This window comes from Lemur catta, chromosome 9 (genome assembly GCF_020740605.2).
Source record: "Lemur catta isolate mLemCat1 chromosome 9, mLemCat1.pri, whole genome shotgun sequence".
NCBI lineage: Eukaryota > Metazoa > Chordata > Mammalia > Primates > Lemuridae > Lemur > Lemur catta.
Genome location: NC_059136.1, coordinates 43,887,675 through 43,909,094, shown reverse-complemented (window position 1 = coordinate 43,909,094; position 21,420 = coordinate 43,887,675).

Below are 21,420 nucleotides of genomic sequence, written 5' to 3'. Positions count from 1 at the left end.
AACTCCTGCATCTCAATAGGAAAAAAAACCAAAATAATTTGATTAAAAAATGAACAAATGACCTGAATAGAAATTTTTCAAAAAAGATATGCAAATGCCCAGAAGGTATATGAAAAGGTGCTCAACATCACTAATCGTCAGGGAAATGCAGATCAAAACCAGTGAGAAACACCTCACATCTGTTAGGATGCCAGTAACAAAAAGACAAGGGATAACAAGTGTTGTCAGTGAGAGTGTGGGAAAAAGGACACCCTTGTACACTGTTTCTGGAAATGTAAATCAGAACAGTCATTGTGGAGAACAGTATGAATGTTTCTTGTAAAAAAAATAGTACTACCATATTATCCAGCAATCCCACTTTGGGGTATGTAACCAAAGAAAATGAAATTAATATCTCAAAGAGATATTCTTGATCCTATGTTCATTGCAGCATTACAATAACTAAGATATGGAAACAACACAAGTGTCTCTCAATGATAAATGGATAAAGAAAATGTGAGATATATTTCTATGCATATATCAGATATGCATAGAATAATATGCATAGCATAATAATAATAATGGATTATTATTCAACCATAAAAAAGAAGGAAATCCTGCCATTTGTGAAAGCATGAATGAAGCTGGAAGACATTATGCTAAATGAAATAAGCCAGACACAGAAAGACAAATACTAAATAATATCACTTATGTGTAGAATCTAAAAATATCAAACTCATAGAAGTAGAGTGTAAAACGGTGGTTGTCAAAAGCAGGTGGAAGGTGAATGGAATGGGGTGATGCTGGTCAAAGGGTACAAACTTTCAGTTTTAAGATGAATAAGTTCTGGGGATTTCATGTGCAGTATAGTGACTATAGTTAATAATTCTGTATTGTATACTTGAAATTTACTAAGTTTATATCTGAAGTGTTCTCACCACATACACACAAAAGGTAACTGCATGAAGTGATGGATGTTTCAGTCAGCTTTATTGTGGTGATCATTTCACAATGTATTACGTAAATACCAAATCATCACATTGTACACTTAAATACATACAGTTTTATTTGTCAATTGTACCTCAATAAATCTGTTCCATAGTTATTAATAATTCTGAGGCAATCCAAGAAGTAAAATCATCAATTTAATAGTTTACGTTCAGCCATTTTAGAGAAGCAGATGAAATTGGCTTAGAAGTCAGAAATCCTTAGTTTTAATACATTGTAGATAAGTTTTAGTAATAGTGTTTTATTTTTAAGCTTTTAATTTTGGTCTGTAAAGTGATCGTTGTAGGTGCTTTTTCTAAGTCATAAGGTTTATGAAGATCAAATGAAATAATTAAAATAAAAGAATATGACAGGTTATAAACCACTATGTAAATATAAAATACTATTATAAGAATCTTTCTTTCTCTTTCTTCCTTCCTTCCTTTCTTTCTTTCTTTCTTTCTTCTCCTTTTTTTCACTTTTTAGAAGCCGTAATAAAAACATTGTCCATTATTTCATCTGGCATATATATAATTATTTTTAGTGCCAGAAAGAAAGTGTTAATAATGTTCCTGATAAAAGGTTAAGCTGATTATTGTTGTTGTTCTTGTTTTAATCTGGCAACAATAGATTATGACCCCCTTTGCCTTATAATACCGGAGTCCAAAGCTAAATACATAGTTCTGTAACAGGAAGCTCACCCAGATGCTGCTTCTCACTTGCCTTTATTTCTCGAATCTTTTATTTTTTACTTGCTATATTTGTTTGGTATAGTTCAAAATTGTAAGTCATTTCTGGTTCTGTTTTTAATTATTTACTTATTCTCCATCTCATTCTAGGAAGCATTTAAAAGTTCATATTTAGAAGTAGATTAAAAACAATATATACCATAAAAAAGAATAGTGTATTCAACCTGATAAACACTCCTGCTTGATTATCTATCCAACATTGTTCTGAAGCATTCCATGATCTCAGTCCCTCACATTCTTAACTGCTTTAAGAAGCATGTCTTTGATATGTTTCCCCTCTCTTTCTCTGTCTTTATCTCTTTTTCTTTCTCCCCCTCATTGTTTCTCATTATTTTTGACTTTCTCTTGCCATTCTCTCTTATTTCAATTTTCTTTCCTCTATTCTGTCTTTCTTCTTTCTCTCTCTGTGTCTATTTCCAAGTCACTGTGTGTTTTAGTAGAGGACATATAACTTTTCAAAATTGTAAAGGGTTCCCAAACCTGCTGAATCTCCACCCAGGTCAGCTCATTACTTGTTGCTTAATGAACATTTCAATGTTAGGAGGCTGATGCTAGGAATGTGTACTTGTGTGCAGTATGGAAATGTCTTAACCCTGACCTGATAAATTGTGTATGTGCGTTTTAAATCATGAGATCTGTGATCACACCTCAGAGTCAAAGCGATTGGGTCCTAGATAAGTTTCCATGACACCCATTTATCATCTGGGAGCTTCAAAGATTTGATCATGACAAAGGACCCGGGGGAATTCTTGCTTCACACACTTTTGTGATAATGAAATTCCTCCCCACCAGCTACCTCGCTTCGGGACCCTAAAAATACAGTCCATTAGACAAGTGAAAAATTTACAGCTGGAGCCCTCTTCTTCAATTTCTTACTTCTGGCCCAGGCCCGGCCTCCTCTAACTTTGCCTCCAGCAGTATTGCTGGCAGTCAGAACTGGCCAAGTGGACTGTGACCATTAGCTGGGCAGAACCCATTGGTTGTTAAGATGGTGCCTTCAGAGCAGCTCTGCTTTCTAAGAGGTGAGAAAGAACGTGTCATTAAAGGAGGTACAGAGCAGAGGCTTGGCAAATTAAATGTAAAATTTACTGAAAAGGATGTAGTGTTTCCTTTAAATTCTGCACCACACCTAGCACATTGCTACACCTCTTGATCCCACACTGTGGTAGTCCGAGTGAAGGAAGAAGGGCTGGAGGGAGTGTGACTTGCTTAACCAGAAACCCCTAAATAAGGAAACTTACTGTGTTGTTGCCTCCCCAAGAGGGATTATGGACAGTGTAAATGGGAAGACTTGAATTATTTATGAAAACTGTTAATCGCAGGCATGGTTGCCAGGGGAATGAGGCAAGGTGTCCTCAGGTAGATAGTCTCCTGCCAAAACTCCAACCTCTTTTTCTTTTATTCCTTTGCAAATTCTAGTGATCTTTTCAAACTTCTCTTTTTGGTGCTAGATCCTGGAGATGTGCATGTTTAATGTGGCAGAAAAACCTAGAAACACTTCCAATAAAACCGAAAAAGAAGCAGCTCACAAATGAGAGCTCAGGTGGAAGCAGAAGCTGTTTTCTAGATTGAGAATAGAAAAGATGAGGGTTTGGGGTACCTCTGTTCAAAGAAATGTGAAATTATTTTACCTGTATGCTCTATTTCATAGCTGGGATGTCATCTCACACAATATTTATATCTCTTAGAAGAAATGTAAGGAACAAAACAGGGATAGTGAAGCAAAGTTTGCATTCTCCTCCTCTTTTTGGAGATAGAGGCCTCCTTCTCTCTGTCTCCAAAATGGAAATAAGAATGCAAACTTCAGTGTTGCTCTTTCCTTGCAGGAATATGTTGAAGATGCAAAATTGCAACACTCACAAAAATTATATAGTGATCTTCTCATACTGTGGTCAGAGACATATTTGCAAAATACAAATCTGATCATATCATAGATCTCCTGGTTTAAAACAGCTCAATGAGTCCTTTTTCTCTGGGATAAAAGAAAAAATCTTTATCCCAGCCCAAGCTAGTTAGCCCCTGCATGACCTGGCTTCACCCCAAAACCCCCTCCTAGCTCTTTGTCATCCAACCACACTGGTTTTCCTTCAGCCCCTCATAAGCCTTGTGGTCACTTGGGCTTCAGGATCCAAGCATCAGACAGGAATGATATTCCCTCCTCTCTTCACCTAGTTAATCTGTACATTCTTCTGAGTTCATTTCCTCAAAGTAAGGAATATGCCTCTGTTACATGCTTTTATAGCTCCTTTCCTTGGTAATATCATACTTATAACCTGTTAACTTACATCCGTTTGTGTGATTTTGTGTCTAAGGTCTATCTCCTCACAATACTCTAATTCTGTTTTTGTTCATATTTTATCTCCAGGATACAGCAGCGTTCTGGGACAGGGTAGACATTTAATGAGCAGTGAATAAAGGGGAAAAAAGATGGTCAGATGAAAGAAAATATTAGTGAAAGAATGAAAACTGAAGGAGATAAAGCAAGGAAAAAGAGAAAGAAGAAAATAAGAAGAAAGGAAGAAACATTTAATTGGAGAAGAAATATTGAGGTCCATGATTATTTGATGTAAAAGAAATCTAACAGCACAGTTAAAACTACTTACTAGGCTTGTAGATGTGTTTTGTTGTTGTTGTTGTTGTTGTTTCTTTTTTCTTTCCTATGGTACTACCTCATGCTTTCCTAAAACCCACCTCCACCACACATGGCTACTCTATACTGCTAGTCTATAAGCTAAATCGTGTTTACTGTGTTATTATTGTAGAACACTGGTATGGATTAAGATGAAGAAGGTTCTAAAAACAGTCAATGAGTCAGAGTTTTATATAGACTTATCTAGTATTCATTGCATGATGTTGGAACATTACATATCACATGAATTAGAAGAATCTGTTCTTGTAAAACAGCCAATTCTTTTATGTAAATTACTCCATATATGACTGGTAAATAGAGAAAGGTGTTCTTATCACACAGAAGTAGCGCTGGTTCTTATATATTGTTTCCCAATAGCTTAATGTTTTAAAGTTATCCAGAGCAAGCTTTGTCACAATTAAAGAAAAAGCATACAATTGCTGAAGATTTTTTAAAAAATGCTGAAAAATCCACAAAAGCACTTTCCTTTAGTGCTTCGAGAATATCTCTACATATTCAATTATGTTAAAACTCACTGGTGAAGCTGCCAACACAGATTTAGAACATACAAAGACATTACACCCTGTATTAAAGCAAAGGATTAATGAAAAAGTCTACACATTAGATCATATTTTTAGTTTTGATAAAAATGGTTCATACATCTCAAAGGAACAAGTAGAAGCCCAGGGTTTGAAGGCTGCCGGTGGCCAACTGACTCTGAAGCCAGGTGCCAAGGCTGTGAGGGGGTTATCTATGCCAGTAATTTTTTGATAGTAATTATTTTGCATTTTTTAGTGTTTTGCTTTCCAAATTTCACAGTCTTAAGTGGTCCCCCACACCCATTTTTCCCATAAGCTCCATTATTTTCAGTGTTCAATTTTGCAGAATATGAGTTTTTTCAACAGCACAAACATTGGCATTATAGCATTTCTGCTATATTTTATGCCACTGTCTCCAACTAAAAAAAAAAAGCTAAGATTTTATCTGGCTACTTGATTATGTTTCTTGAAAGCATGAAAAATATGTACTGTTTCAATATTTGGGATGACTCTATAGAGTCTAGACAAGCGGGAACTTGGGACTTCTGATTTTAAATGAATGTGCAATTTTTCTCTGGTTGCCAGAAAACATTCTACAACCACTTCCACACATTTCATAGGGATTAGTACTGCCCATTGCCCAAATTTTGTATTTGAGTCAGTCATAATTACAAATCCTTTCCTGAAAACTGCATAACTGTCTCTGTTTATAATCCTAATGTCCCCAAGGCCCTGGATGCCTTGACCTGTTTCTCTATTTCTCCCTAGAGTCCTAGGAGATTTTGTAAACAAAGTTTTCCTAATGAGATATGTACATATATCTGCATATTTTATATATACACATACATATATATATATCCTACAGAGGTATAGAGATCAGGCCCTACCATAACCTTATTTTACAGAGATATCTATGCACAGACATCTATTCATTTGAAGAAGTTCATTGTTTCTCCTACTATTGAGCCAAATTACCCAAGCATAGGTTTATACCAGCTTTTGCAAATATTGCATAAAAACCATTAGTCTTGAATTTCCTTTTGGAGAAGGTGATCTCCTTTACTTCCACTTCTCCCTGTGTGCAGACTCACAAATGTTAATACAATAAAACCCATGATTTTCAAACAGTGGTGGAATAAAAGAGGGAAACTACTGGCAAACCAGCTTCAAATTCTGGTTTTACCCATCTGTGTTACCTTGAGAAAACTATTGAACCTCTGTGAGCCTCGGCTTCTCCATCACTAAAAGGGTATGATAACAGCACGAAGACAATAACAGAGAGGTATTGGGAAAATCAAAGTAAATAAGATGATGAAAGTAAGTCCCTGCACAGTGCCTGGCACATGGTAGGTGTTCAATAAGTGTTTGATATTCATAGGATTAGCAAATATTTACAGAACATTTGCTATATACCAAACATTTAGACTGTGTTCTGGGAATAAAGAGATAAAAGATGAGATTCCTGCATTGGATGAATTCAAATCCTCATAGTGGTATGTTAAGGAAATACAGTCCAGCTACTATGGTTGAAGCATGCATGTGAGACCCAGGAGATCACCAGAAGAAATATGAAAACCAGACTCAGAGATTCAAAGGTTTCCAGAGGAAGTAATGCTTGATCTGGACCTTGAAAACTAAATAGACGTTACCTAGATAAATAGGGTAAATGCTATTCTAGGCAGAAGGAACATGTTTGAAGGCATGGAAGCAATAAATACTGTACAAAAAAGTCAAAGAAATGCAAATAATTTGCAATCTGCCTGAAGGATCAATAAAGTTGACAGTACATTATTTTGGAAATTATACATTCACTGGTATCATGTATTTCACTGTTTTATAATTGCCTGGTTGTTTATCTTTTGTATCTACTATACAGTATGACCCATGAAGGCAGAAACATTGTTTATTCTGTTTAATGTTTTATCTCAAGCAGAAAGTACAGTGTCTAAAAACAGAAGAAACACAATAAACATCTGAAGAAATAAATGAATGTTACTTGTCCCAAACTATTTAGTTTTAAATATGGAAGTATAGACTCAGAGATGTTAATTTACTTGTCTAAAGAAAGATACACGGTGGATTTGGTATCCAACTCTGAATTCCTGTCATCATCCTTCCAGGTCTCCATGAGACTGCTAAATTGCAAGTAGGCAAGAAGTGCCAGCGGAGTATATTAGAGATGAATGAGCAGAAGCCAGCACTCAATACTGCCCTAGGCATTTAACCAACCTGAAATCTCTGAATTAGGAATGCAATTTAATCTTTTCTCAGATAATTTGGTAACTGAGGATTGAAGCACAGGAGTACACAAATTGTAAAATGTATAAATTTTACTCTGGTAACTACGAAGAATCCATATACTTAGAATTAAACAGTTTTTTTTTTCTCTCTTCTAGAAGATCCAAGACCTTTCATTGTAAAACTTTATTAGATGAGCACCACAATAACATCTAGGAGTGGGAGGCATGGTCATGGTCATAATAGAAGGTTCCAGGAATGCAGAGTTAAGCCAATAACCATGAGTCTATATTCACTGCCTTCGAGTCAGAGGATTGATTAAGAAAGTCTAAAGTAGCCTATAGTACATCCAAATCCATCCAGATAGAAATAAAACTTTGTCACACAGGATTTTGTAGGTGTACTGTTTACATGACCCACTGGACTAATCATAAGTGTCGTGACTTCAGCAGTCAGTTGGAGTCAAGCCTATTAAAGTTCTCTGTGCACAACAATACCTGAAGAGGTTATCTAATGCACCTTTACCAGGATGAACAAGGATGGTTTGGGAATTGAACTCACGTGCAACAATGCAAACTAATATAGTTTACTATAGAATTAAACTAAACATAATTCTATAATAAGCTATACATAATATTCAGAATTCCAAGTCTTCCTCATTAAAAACAAGCCCATCATATCCAAAGGAAATGTTTTTCTTTTTGTTTTGTCAGGATTTATAACCTTTCATTGACCCTCCTCCTTATACTTAGAACTCTTTTCCTTTCAGTTCTTCCTATGCTAAAATGACCGTTTGTGATTACAAAGAACTGCTTTGATTCTACTTCTCAAAGTTCAGATTTTAAGTGTAAAATGTTCACCAAGTCTGTTGTTCAGTGTGGCAGAACCCTTGGCTTTCTGGAGATTCCAGGCCCTCACAATGTCATGAGACATTAATCCACTTCCCTGAAAAGCAGATGAAAGCTGGGATTCGGTAGTTGGAGTGGAGTCAGAGATAAGAGAAAAGAAAGAAAAAAGATAATGATTAATGCTGGCAGAAGTTAAGAGGGATAGGCAAAGGTATCTTGAGGGACTGGGCTGAGAAAGGAAAACAAAAAAAGTATATCCACAGCTGAGCACAGGAAAGCATACAGGAATCAAAAGGATGCCTGAGTGGAACATGGTACATGGTTTGAAGGGAAAAGAAAAAGAGCTCTTACCTGTTGGTTGTTTCTAAAACAAGGGCCTGGATAACTTGGTAATGGCTTCCCTTCACAGGTCATCAAACTGATGTTAGACAGACATTTAAACACTTTAATGAGCCTGATTCTAATACTTCAAAATCTCTTGGCATAATCAGGGTAACTTGTAAGTACATAAAAATTCTAAAAGAGTGTTTGCCTCATCCGATATGATTCAAAATGGGAGGGAACTCAGCAAGTAAATCAAGAGCCTTGAATGTGTACAAATGCAGATATACTTACTTGTTGTCTTTGTGATTGGGTAAATCAATTATCTTCTCTAATTCTCAGTTCCCTCATCTACAAAATTGAAACAACCCAACATATCTAATTCACTCAGTTACTCAGCAAATGTTTTTTGAGGGCTTATCATTTGCCAATCACAATTCTGGGCACTGGGAAATACTACAAAGAAAAACTGGCTTTCATCGAGCTTCTATTCTAGTGTACTGTGGGATCGAGCTGCTCTAAATAAGGAAATTAGCACTGCCTGGCACATGTGGTATCCAACGTGACTAACAGGGAGCCCTGCAAAATGCCTTTGACCAGCTACTTATTTCTCAGGGGCGGTGGTGGTGACAGCGGTGGGATGTGTGTGTGTGTTTCATTTTTGGCCTTTGAGGTTTTGTTCTAGCTCTAACATTGTGTTCCTGCCCAGCTGCCTCTGTGCTTAGTCCATACTGAGTAATACTCTCAAATTCTTGCTACCTTCTAGACACTTACCCATAAGAATTCAGAAATGCTATAGTCTTTCTACTTTAAAAAAATCAACATAGCAACAGTTAATAACTCCCTGAATCATACATGCTTCTCACGCTACTGATCCCTCTGGCTTTCCCTCTCAAAGCAACTTTTATCCAAAGAGCGTCTTTGTGAGCAGCCTTCATTTCCACATTGCATTCACTCTTAGGCAATTCCGTTCTGGCTTCTGTTCCCAAAGTTCAGCTAAATCTGCTCTTCCTTGAGTCACAAGTGACCTCCGTATTGATAAATGCAATGTATATTTTCCAGTCCTCATCTGTTGCGATTCCTCTTCAACTTCTTCCTGCTAGAAATGTTCTCTTCCCTTGGATTCCACAATTACATGCTTTGCTGACTTTTTTCCTACCTTTCCAATCACTCCATTTCAGTCTTCTTTGTAAACTTCCCACACTCAATCCACCTTTTAAATGTTGAGGTTGTTTGAGGTTAAGTCTTGGTCTTCTTTGTGTCCTCACTTTTGTTCATGATCTCGTGTCTTACTTCACTCTCCATCATCTCCACCACTCTCATGACTTCAAATACCATTTTTAATTTACTGTGTGTTTCCTTCTAAGACCTTCTTCTGAGCTCAGTTGCATACAGTGAACTTCTCATTCTCTGTATCTCCATTTTTCCTACAAGTATCTCAAATTGAATGTGCCCCAGAGTGAACTCATTTTCTCCCTAACCACCCACCCTCATTCCAAATATGCTCCTTCTCCATTACACAACATCATTCACCCAGTTGCTCATCCCAGAAATTGAGGACATTTACTTGGCCTTGCTTTCCTCTTCCTTATCCCCACATCCAATCCACCACTGAGTCCTGTCAATTCTGCCTCTTAACTGCATCCTGTGTCTGTCCACTTTCCAGTATCTCCACTCCCATTTCCCAAGATCAAGTCACTATCATCTCCACACAGCTCTGTAATGGTTCTACCTCATTTGACATTAGCCTCTTCCAATCTGTTTCCTACTCAGAAGCCAGAGTATGACATTAAAATAAATATCTGATTATTTCACTCCCCTACTTAACACTTTAAAGATACTGTATGTCTGTTATGAATACTAAAATTTTGGATATAATTCTCAAAGCCCTAAACAATCTAACTTACTGACGTTACTAAACTTACAAAGCACATTTGTTTTTCTGTATAAAACAGGTAGATAAAAAATTATTTTCCTTCAATCTTAAGAACTTTAAGATTCATAAGGTAGTAACCACATATGCATACATTATATTAATAATTCATATGCACACATGTGAACACACATGTACATACACATCATAGGTTGAGTCCAAACCCCATTAGAATTCATATTTCTTAGGTATTAAGTATCTGTCTTTTTTTAGGTTTTAACATGTATTTGACTAAAGCTTAAAAACTCTTACAAAAAATATAGTCCTAAGTATCTCGATAGGCCATGATGCTAGAGAATATTAAAGGATTCCTTCTTCTTCTCTCTCCTCTTCCCTCCTCACCTCTATTTCTCTCCCATAGAAACCATGCTTTGTGACATGAGACAAATGAGCCTCTCCAGAAGTTATCACAGAGATTGTCTGGGCTCTACTTTTCCTTGATATACAGATCAATCTAGGGGAAAAATGTCCTTTGCATCTTCACCAATAGAATCTTGATAAAGGGGGGCCACATCTACTAAAACAAGCATGTGTAAAAGGTTGCCCTGTGTTTGGGCTGTTTTTCTTGGTGTTTGTCTATGTGTCTAATGAGACACCCATAAATTCTCCTTTTGCCCCTCTCCACACCATTATTCTGTTTGTCTCAAAATAAATATTGTGATAGCTGGATCAACCACTGGATGCCAATCTCCATCCTTTGAAGCTGACTGTTGGACCGGACAACCACCCTATTGCTCATCTTTTAATGCCTCTGGCTAATCTGCTAGTTTGCCTAGATATTTAAGGTCCAGCTGGGCAGAATATTTACCTATTTACTCAGGTGTTTGGGAACAGAAAAGGATCCACTTTATAAACAAGTCTTTACACTGTCTTGCCTGGGGATATGTTTCTGCTCTATAAAATTTAAATAAATCAGTTTCTGAAGAGTGGTAAACCACTGACACCATTTTGACAGCATGAAAGTTCTTTCCAACAGGCCAGAGAGGTTTCAATTATCTTGGATAGTAACCACTTCAGAAATGACATGATCTATATTGTTAGCCTTTATTGTCTTTGTAGCCATCTTAATGGGGTCAGGTCTTGGGGTAATAGGAAGAGAGTGGCTGGCATGAAAATGACTTGTTCATGCAAACTCCATCCCAAAAAACTCCTAAGATCAACAGGCACAGAATCTGTCCTAGAATATCACTAATTAGACCAACAGAAACACACTACTGCATACTGTATACACACACTCCACCAGGCACACACACACTCACAAACATTCAAACATTTACCCATTATAGCAAAAACTCACTTTCATGATATCAAACAATACTGATATGACTAATAAGAAGACACTATTGTATTTCATAGCAATTGTCACCATATTTAGTCTTAGATTACTGGGCAATGAGCAGATGACTCTCTAGTGATAGACAAGAGAAAGAAAGCTCCAAGTGGGGAATGGAAGCATTGAGAAAGGGCCAGATGGAATAATGTCCAGAATTAAATATAGATTGATGAACTAACAATGGAGAGTTAGAATGTAGCAGTAACCACAAGGGAACATATTTACTTAAAAAGATGTCTGGAGGAAGTGGTTAAAACTTAGGAAAGCTTTACATTGTCCATTTGGTTTGAAATTATGTAACATTGAGGAATCAGTGTTAATTGTAGGCATTTGTAATCTAATAGATATGCCTGGTAGAGTCTAAATGAAATTGATATTTTTGTAAGAGGATTATAAGGAATATGATATATGCAATGATATTGTCTTGGGTTTAGGAATGGAGTGCCCACTGAACTCTGGGCTTACTGTTGAGCTTGGGCGACACTAATAGTAGTCATGCATGTATAGTAAGTACGTGAGAGCGTACTCTGAGGAGCATAGTCTCACAATGGAATGTCAGCAAGAAAATCCATATTGAAGACCAACAAGGACCCAGTATTTTGTTAAACTGCCTTTTGTTAGAATATAGAGGCCTAGGGAGGCAAATCAGGGGAGTTATAGTTTAAGCAAAGGTGAGTGTCTTAAGTCAGCAAATAAAGTAAAAAGCATATGTAGACAAATTACTCTTGAAAAATCTCTTTCTTATGGATATCAAAATCTGAAAATGACTGATCTACATTAAAGAAGGAAAGAAAGGAAAACTCTACATCCAGACGTCAAGGCATGAAAGCCATCCTGTTTTAAAGATACTTGTGAAATCCCTCATGGTAAATGCAGGATCAGGGGAGAATTTTAAAACATTCCACTTTCCTAAATGATTTGCCCTTTCTGTTTTAAAATTAAGTCTCTACAATTTTAATATATGATAATAGAACTGTGAATTTGTTTTTTGCTATGAGGACTAGGAGGAGGGGGTTGGGCATTAAATGTAAATATGAAAGACCTCCATTGGAAGGAAGAAGATGCTGAGGTTGACAGAATATCCTTTATATTGCTAATGGATGCAACAGTGGTCCCCATAGGACCATAGGGAAACATTTTTAATTCTCTTTATTCCATCTATGATTTCATAATCTGTATTCCTTGAGCAAAAAAGAACAAACGAATGACCAAATTGAGGCCAGTAGACTTATCCCCATCCTTGGAGAGAAAGCTTCTGGCTCCAGAAGCCCTGTTTAGTTATTTCCCCAGTGGGGAGGATATTCAGGATCATGTAAGGGCTTCTTCAGTGCTTTCTCTTCTTGCCAGATGCCCGCTGCCACATACACACACCATAGAAGATGAGAGCAAGGGCCAACTTCATGTTTCTAAGTAGTAAAATCATGTCTCTTTTTCCTCATATAAATCCACAATTGGTTGTAATGTAGAGATTAACCACTGACCTGCAATTGGAGACTAGAGCTGAGTAAATGTTACGTGATGATGATGGTGATTGTGTCCTCACCTGAAAGAGTCCATTTGGAACACCATTCCTTCATAAAACTCAAGGAGAGATATCAATTCCATATGTTTAATTATAATCATAGATTTATTTATCATGATACATCTCAGATTAGATTTTTTTCTTTGTCATCATTGAATTTGTCATTTAAGAAGAGATCAACATTCCCAAATTAACTAATTTTCAACAAGGAAATAAACCTTTATATGAACAATTGTTCCTCTCCACCATTAATTTAATGGAAATAGTGCAATTATGGTAAGAGAGGAAATTGCAATCACAAACTCTTCTCTGCTGCTCACTCTTCCTGTGTTTAAAAATAAAACTTATCCTTCCAGCAAATGTTGTCTACAAAAATATAAGTTGCAGGATAGGATTATTTCATGACATCAAATAAGTTGTTTTATTCCAAGAAAACACTTCCTAAAGTTTTCAAAACTTTAGCTGAGCTACCAGATATATAAGCAGTTTAGATACGACCAAGACAGTGTCTTCCCCTCCCGGCTAACCTTTTATTAAAACCCATGCACTTTATTTCAACATTCTGAGCAGATCCTAGACAACTCTGTGCATACAAGTCCCAGAGCAGACATAAAAACCAGATGGGAAAGAGATTTACAAGAACCAATCTCAAAAGAATATTTGCAAGCAGAATGTCAACTCAACATTGATTTCAGCAATGTATTTTGATTTACAATACAGATGTCTTTTCAGAATTTTCATCTCTCCTTATGTATGAACAAAGTGCAAGGAGGATATAGTCCCAGCTGCTCACTTCAAATCCTCCAGCCCTAAACAAACAAAAAAAAATTATGGTTTACTTTTATCCTTGGTGAAGTTCAGACTTTTTAGTCGATTTTATAGGCAAATTGCTAAGTCAAGCAGTTGACCCTATGCTTAAGAATATTTTCCTAAGGATACAACTTTGTCACATCTCAAGGACCTTAACAAGGCAGAGAGAGAATGAAAGTATTTTCTTTTGTCACTCTCTCATCATACAACAACAATATATTGAGACTCTTATGGTGGTGACAAAGGGCGCTGTGCTAGGTATTGAAGGTAGAAAAAACATCTTCAAGTAGTTCATAGTCTCCTTGAAATGCGAGTCTAAAAAAGCAATGTGTTGTACAACATACAAAAAATTACTTGAACACTGAGAAGGAAACACATAAGTCTACTAAGAAAAACGAGATAAGAAGGAAAAAATGGAGGTAACAAGATGCAGCCGTTTTAAGTATGTAAATCCAATGAAAATTGAACCTCTAAGGACAGATGTTTGCTTCTCATCTTCATTGGTCATAAGAAACAAAATAAATTTTGAAAGAATTCAGTATCAGCAAAGTCAGCAACATTTAATGGACTGATCATACAAATAATTTCCAGTTGATAAGGTGTATGTACTTCATGGAAGAAGGTCTGGAGTATACTCTGGTAGTCCATGTGCAAGATGCCTCTGATTTATTTAGTGTTCAAAAAATCGCAATAGTTAATTTCAACATTCTCCCAGGGAACTTGATGTTTCTACCAGATGTAAGTATAATGAGCACCTTCATCCAAGATTTATTGAGCTCCTACTGATGTGATTGGATTTCTGACATGGGGAAAGGAGAAACATGGTAGGAAGTCAAAATGGGAAATAAACATGGTGAATATGTGTACATTCATGCAGCACTGTGATCACACAGTCTAATTTATTCCTGGAGGACTATATGCATCAATTAGCTTAACATTGACTGTACAGCTTCTGCAAAAATGCCCAAATTTTACTGACCCTATCAACCTATGAAAAGTTAGAGAGATTTCCTCACTCAAAAAAGAAATCCACAATAAACCTTCTGTGATGAAACTTTACTTTTTTTTCTTTCTTTTTAAGTGACAAAGAACAGGATTTAGAAAATAACATTAGTTTAAAAAAATCCTCTGTATACTGTTTACTGTGTGAAAAGATAATGCTCTCTCTTGGGCCAAAAGTTAGTTGGTTAGCCCACTATCTCTATTAGCCAGTTCTTATACATTCTTTGCTATGAAATGTATCTCTGAAGTAATGGTATTAATTCCACATGTGACATTCATTCACAGATTTTATTATAAAACTCAGCCAGTCACTCCAAAAGCATCTATCTCATTGTTTCATAGACATAGTTTTTGTCTCAGCAATCTTCATGGCTCGCAAAGCACTTTTACGTTCATAATTTCATTTAATCTTTGAAATGACACTGAGAGATAGGTAAAGTGTTAATAGGCCCATTTTTAGATGAGGAAACATTTTCAAAGTGCTTATGCAACTTAATAAAGGTTACACAGCTAGTAATAAATATTCATAATGGTGAACTCTAGACCTCACAAGTATGGTTGAACATGACCTATATCACTGTGATATTATCTGGTCTTATTTTACTCCAATTCATTGAAAATATGATAAAATGGGTCACTCAGAATTGGCCAGAATATTTGATTAGCCCAAGTGTCCTAAAACAATATTAAATATCCTACAATTTCATTTTTTAGAAATACAGTTCAAATTTGTAAACTTCTTAAAGAAAGCACAGTGACCCTGGGATAGAGTTTTAGGGGTATAAATTTCTAACTTTTCCTTGATAGGAATAATTCATCAAAATGTACATTTGATGAAAAACTGGGCTGAGACCTTGAAGGTATGTTATTACAGTTAGTTTATGCTCTAAGCTTCCAAGAACATATTCTGTGCCGCAGATGTGATTCAAGAATGACAAGAGGAGCTGTTCAAGTTTTTCTGTTTCTCTCCAGTTCAGCCTCCTTGGATTGATAAATGGGCTTAGTTACATCTTTCCTGAAGGACATTATTTAATGTTCTGTTGGTTTAATCTCCTAGCACTATGTGGGGCGAGGAAGGGCAACTTCTTGAAAGAAGGTAAACAGTAGGCAAAAACAGTTTTAAAGCTCAGAGTCCAGTGGAGGGAGCTCTTACTCAAGTGCTAACTTGGCCTTATTCTAAGAAGAAACACATTGAAACTTATAAGGAAATTCCTGACTTAATCACCTACCCTTAAGAAAAATACAAGTAGCACCAACCTATAAGAGAGCCTCTAGGTCTATGTTTATATGGTTCAATACAATATAATAATTTGCTAAAATAAAAAGGAAAGTTTGGAAAGCCAAATGTGTTTTTCTCCCCTTTTTTGCCTCAATTAAGGCTTATTTGGCAAACTGTGTTACTGTTTTCTAAAATGAACTATATGACTAATATATTAATTTAACAAATATTTATTATTGTCAGTGAACTAATGAATGAACTCAATTATCCTGATCATGAAAACAAAATGTTGTATTAAAAGGCCTCTTTTGCTTGGATTATCTTGGTTATTACAAGTAAAAGTATTATCATTATCTATTTGAATTTTCAAGCTATGTTTAAAAACAGTTTCACTACTTTTCCTGTAAGAAAATATTTTCAGTCTGTGGGAAGTCAAACAGTTTTAAGAGATTCTAAAAGATCTGCAAAGAATAAATAACATTATTCTCCAAGGAACTCAAGAGTCCTTTACAGGCAATGTAGTACTTTCAATATACAGGTAAAAGCTCATTGTAATGAATTCCCCAAGACATGCAATTCAGTTGTAGTGGATCTGTATAGTAATGAAGGCACTGATAGAAGTGACTTTTCCAGTCTCTTGGAGGAGGGAATGAAACAGCCACTCTGTAGCAAACTAACAACCGGGGGAAAAATTAGCTCTGAATCAAGCAAGGACAAAATGGAATGTATTGTGTACACAAACTCACTCATTCCTCTCCTCCCAATCCTTAGTTTAGATAAATGTTTCAGATGAGGAAGATTGAGGTGAGATGTGGAAAGAATGAGAAAATGTAAAAGGCTAAATTACCTTCTCGATTATACTCAGCATCCTTTAGATGATCCTGCATAGTAGATTTTATCTATAAAAACTTCTCCTGCTATGTTATTTTTTAAAAACAAAACAAATAGTGATGGCTCACTATTTCCTACAAGAGGATGAACATATTCTTGAGGAGCACACCGAAGGCCTCCATCTTTGGCCCATTTGTCTGCCTCTTTCCATGTGTCTGTCTCCCTTCCTGATCCCTGTGCCCTCTGCCCCAACCAGACTGAGCTGCAAAGGGTCTGCTGGATCATATGCTGCCCAAGTGGCTGCAACCTGGATCTGCTACAGAGCCGTTTCCTACTCCAGGTCTCATTCAGAGTGGCAGCCTTTTGTGCCACCCACTATAAGAGCCAAAACAGTATTCCTAAATGTAGAATGTGTTGCTTCCAGACCTCAAGTGGCTGATGAGGCATTGTACTTTCTTCTTAATGCCAGAGAATGGATGCAACATGCAGCAATGTACTAGAGAGAAGATGACCCAGCACACTCTTAGGCCTTGGACCACTAAAATCTTCAGTAAATGCAGGTCCATAAGTTTTCAAAGGATTATCTTCTACCTTCAGGAGAGTGTGTGCCCTTCCAAGACCTCCAGTGTACTGGCCCCCTCTGGCTCATTCTGCCTGATCAACATAACTCCATCTGTGTAAAAGACCAATGTGATGTTCTGCAGGATGTCCATATGGTCCAGAGTTCTTTTGACTGTAACATGATGCGGGTGGGGGGAGGGTGGGGGGTGGAAGTAGGGGGGAAACAATTTCATCTTGGGGCAAAATGGTAAATAAAATCGTGTTGTTTTTTTCTATGTGAAGGAGAACTGTTTCTGATTCTCTTTCCTGATTGGAATAGAAAAGAAAATATGTCCACCAAATCAATGGCTCTATATCATGTACCTGAGTCCTTATTAATTTGCTGCAGCAACAAAACCACACCATGCAGAGCAGCTATGATCAATGCTATGACTTGGTTGATATTGTGGTTGTCTACAGTTATTTTCCAGGATCGATCTGGTTTCTGTATGGCACAAATCGGATTAAACTGAGATATGATAGGGACTACTACCACTGAATCCTTTAGATTTTTAAGATTAATATCTCTAACATCTCCTTCCCCCTCCCCCCACCAATATGATACTATTTTTGATTTATGATCCTGGCCATGGCATGAGGGGGACAATTTCAGAAGCTTGCACTTGAATTTCCCAATATGATAGCTCTTATCCCATAGGACCAGGATGCAATGCAGGGGTTACTCCAACAGTCAAGTACATTAATCCCATTTATACATTCAGGAATTGGGGAAATGACCATTGACTGTGTCTTCAGACTCACTACACTCACCACAGGCAGAATTTAGCCAGGACCCTTTGTATTACCTTCTTCTCTTATATCCCACTCTAATAGAGAAGGCATCAAGATGCTCCAGGTCGTTAGGTACAGGGGTCAATACAGATCCTAGGTCCAATTGGCCTCCAAATATTTGGGTATTACCCTTTCTTTAATAGATAGTCATTTGAGTAGGCTGTTGGCTCTTTTGGCGAAGATCTTTACAGTATATAACAAAGTCCTTTCCCTAAGGATCCCATCTTCTTGAGTCAGTGGGCCCTAGTCTGAAAACTGGCTCAGATCTAGAAACTGGGCAAGGGAATGTGGATTTATCTGGGCAACAGGCCTCAGTCTCCTGGTTATAAATTCTTATTTTCTGTTGACTAGGTTGGCAGTTCTATATTACTCAAAGGGTCACCCTGCTCTATTAACCATCTCCATAGCTCTCTGAAAGTTGTGCCCCCTTGGCTGCCACTCTGATCATGTCTGTTTCATAGAAATAATGAAACAGTGTTAAAAACTGTTTCCTGGCCTCTATTGCTTTGAGGCCCTATTATCCCTATCGCTGTTCTGTGGTGGTTTCTTCTACCTCCAGCCTTGGTCTACAGAAGACAGTCAACTGTGAAGTCCACAGTGGCGCTGCTGTCCCTCTTAACAATGCATTCCTGATAGCCCAGGTGAAAGTGCGATTTTGAGGACCCTCTGTGGAACATAATCCTCTGGTGGTTCTTCTGGCCTCATGTAATATACCCATTCTAGCATGTCTATTTCACCTTTGAATTCTTTTCTCAAGTGCAATGAAAGTATTTCAGCCTCACTCATCGTGGACCATGGCTTTATCCAGTTTCTGGGAGTCACCTTAGTTACAAGTTTGAACCATCCCCTGGGTCCCTTTTCAAGGTGTTAAATCCTGCACCCCCCAAATAGTGCCCCCAAGTCAATAAGCTCTTCAATAACCAGTAGTGGGTCCAGGACCCCTTGATGGAACAACCTCAGCCTCCAGCACCATGGGTTCTCCCCCACTCTACTGGTACATGCTGGCCAGGTTGTGTAGCTCCTTTGGCATTGAAATCCCTGTCCTCCCTTAACAGATGCTGCTCATCTCTGTCTGGGTTATGCTGCCACTATAACTCTGGTTAAGGCTTGGAGCAGGAGAGTAGTGGGGCCAGCTTCTGAGGTGGGATGCCTGTTGTCTTGTCTTCTGGCATGGGGGGCAGGTACTAGCTCTTAGGGGAGGAGTGGGCAACTTCTGCAGGCTCAGAAAATCAGATAAGCTGGGAAATAAAAATCTTTGTGCCAAATGTTTCCATTCCATGTGTCAGAATCCTAGGTTTTCCCAACTAGAGTCATGATTTTGACACAACACATCTTTCTCATTTGGACATTCAACAATCTTTAAAGTTCAGCCACTCTATGAAACCTTGTGCTTGATCTTCAGCTTTCTTTGCTCCCTCACTACATAAGATAAGGGCTTCTTTATAAGTTAGCAGAGATCCGATGCAACTTAATAACAACCATCCAATTCCACTGTCTTGATCTTTATTATTCCTTAGTACATTTTAAACCCTGAACCACACTGGCCTCCTCCAGTACACGATCCCAGCTCAACATCCCAGCTCACCATGGGTGAACATTTGAACAATTGGACAACCACCTTGTGCTATGGTCTATGAGGTGTGGAATTCTCACAACCAGCCAGCCAGTGAGTGGTCCAGTTACAAAATCTCATCTCACCACTCCTGGTACCAACTGTGCCATTTTGGATTCTCCAGGAGGGAAAGACTGAGATGGACTTTGGAGTGCAAGGAATTTCTTAGAGAGTAACTCCTGTAAAAGGAAAGGAAAGGAGCAGGATCAGGCAGAGGGAGAGAGCCGTTAGACTGTGATGCAGATCTTATAAGTTTCTGCCAGCCCAAAAGACTACACCAGAGCAAAGATGGCTCTTTAGAGAAGTCCCACATTGGGTGAAAATGGCCAGGCTTTTGTACTACCTCCTGGCTTAGTCATTGGCCAGGAAGTGCCCTGAGAATAGCAAGACCTTGATTCAAAGTCTGAGTTGGATCAGGACGAAGCAAACAGAGATTGTCCGCTAACCACACCCTTTGCAGCTGGGCAGGGAGTCCTTTCTTGAAAGGGCATCTGAGCAGTGTCTCCATAACCACCACACCCAGGTTCTCTTGTGCAAATGTCTCAGGAGATGGACAGACCAAGCTCTAAATCACAAGATAATTATTGTGCTGGGTTTTTGGTAGATGTACAAAAAAAAAATCTTTGACATTTTAGTCCAAAGAAATCTCACTTAAATCTCACTATTTTAAGATGGAGAGGGAGCGGAAGTTGGACTAAATTATAAGGCAGTGTTTCTCAGCAGGGATTGAGTGGAATCCCAGGGTTCTCAGAGTTGTGGCTAGGGGTTCCACAACAGACTATTAAAAGCTAAAACTTTAAAAACTTTTATCTTAATTTAATGTGTCATATAATGTTAGTGCTTGCAGAAATAAACAGTGACTGAACAGCCCCATTAAGTGTTTGATAGCGGCCTTTCAGTCCTGTATTCCAGTAGGATATGTTCACTTGCTTAAATCAATTTTCAGTTTTTGCTGTGAATTAGATAAAGGAGGTCATTGATAATTGGGGAGGGATTTATGCACAAAAGGGAAGACAGGAAACTGATGGTGTCAGTTTATCTTCCTCAACTTCCCATCATGTGCCACCAACTGATTTAGAAGAAACTTCTATCCTAAAGAAGGAATTTTTGCATGCCATAGTTTAGCTGTCTCCTACCACTTTGCAGTTGTTGTGAACATTGCAAAATATGAATTGTGTAGATTCAAACTAAATTGTTTTTGAATTTTTCATATCTTGGTGATTTTCTTATTCAGTTATTTTTATGCCATTGTGTTTTATATGCAAACATGTATTTAAAACACAACATTAATTAATGTTTATGTTTTAAAGCAGGTATAAAATGGAAGAGAATAATTCTAGGCCCAGGCCTACAAACAAGTCTTATATGTCTACTGATAAAAATTAAAATTTTCTGAGTCATTTCACTGCACTAGTTACAAAAACACACACACAAAGTCTGGCACGACAATGAAAGCTACTTATCAGTGATTTAAAA